The 1,287-nt window shown below is 36.8% G+C and overlaps 1 protein-coding gene across 2 annotated transcripts in view; it reads left to right on the forward strand.

Moving 5' to 3' along the window:
- The window catches only part of LOC108622207 (mucin-5AC-like), a 15,911-nt gene that overhangs the window by 8,215 nt on the left and 6,409 nt on the right, over positions 1–1,287 (forward strand). The window lies entirely within an intron of this gene.

Below are 1,287 nucleotides of genomic sequence, written 5' to 3' on the forward strand. Positions count from 1 at the left end.
ACTTAGACGGATCACCCTGTATAGGGTGGGTCACCTAAGACCAGCCACCTGAATAACTTCCACAATTTTCAAGATAGGAAGAAATATTATATATTTAATTCATGGCTTCAGAAGTCGAAAACAATTTTAATTTTTCTTTACTTGAAAATGGCTACAGCCTTAGATGTTTAAAAATACATGATTCTATTTAAAAAAAAGTGTATGTCAGTTTGAAGTCTACTAAGTACATCCGCTTGAGATGAAGATTTGGTCACAAGCTAATGGCCTCTTAATAACTGAACAACTTTTATTCCAAATATTTCTTCGCATCTTGTAAATTGTGGAATATAATAGATATAATATTCAAGTGGCTTGTCTTAGGTGACTCACCCTGTATATTTGTTAAGGGACTGGAGCGGTCACATGACTTTTCTAAAATATCTCGGTAAATCGCATTTTTGGCTGATTTACTGATAGCCTGATAAACAAATAGTCCAAAATATGGAGTTAGGCTGTTCAATCAACATTCCTCAACGAACGAAGACAAAATTCGTATCAGTGTATAGTTTCAGCTACTTTGTAGGACGCTTTGATCTTCATTTATGATATTTCAGAACAACCTCTCTGGAATGTAAAATTACTTAAAGTCAGAAGTACAATAACGGCACTGTTCGCTCCACTTCGTGATATTTATATTAGACAGTCCAACGGCAAACTTTTTTCATTGTATGCAATATCCACTAAGTGATTTGTATAGATTTTCCTATCAAAAACAAATTCGGAATATCTAATTTTCCCGAAAATGATGAATTTTTTAACCGTTTCGCTCCGCCGCGGTGCTTCCACTGAACGGAGCGCTGCGACAGTACTGCACGCTACGCGACGCCAAATGATGCAAAACAAAATACTATCAGTGCATGTCCCGAGTGAGATACTTATGCAAAACTGTTAGTCGGCCACAATACCTCATTGGCATCTCTTGGCGGGTCACTATAACTATAGTGTCCCGTAGTACCTCAGTGGCATCTTATGGAAGGCCACTATAGTGGCCCGTAGTAGCGAAAGGGTTAAAGAACCACTATTTTTCGGAAATGGTACATAATAGAACATTTCTACTTATGGATTCGTTTTTAGCATGAGAAACTCTACAAGAATTACGTATTGGATATTGTGAGAAAAACTTTGTGTTGTACAGTGTTATTAAAGGCATAATTTTATTCATGACCAGGGCGCCCTAGATTGAAGTTTCCCAGTTCCAAATAGCCTGACCATCTGAAAATCTTTTTATATAAGAACGATAAACAGCAT

The sequence above is a fragment of the Ceratina calcarata genome, unplaced genomic scaffold (assembly GCF_001652005.2).
Source record: "Ceratina calcarata isolate Rehan_Ccalc_2016 unplaced genomic scaffold, ASM165200v1 scaffold211.2, whole genome shotgun sequence".
In the NCBI taxonomy this organism is placed as follows: Eukaryota; Metazoa; Arthropoda; class Insecta; order Hymenoptera; family Apidae; genus Ceratina; species Ceratina calcarata.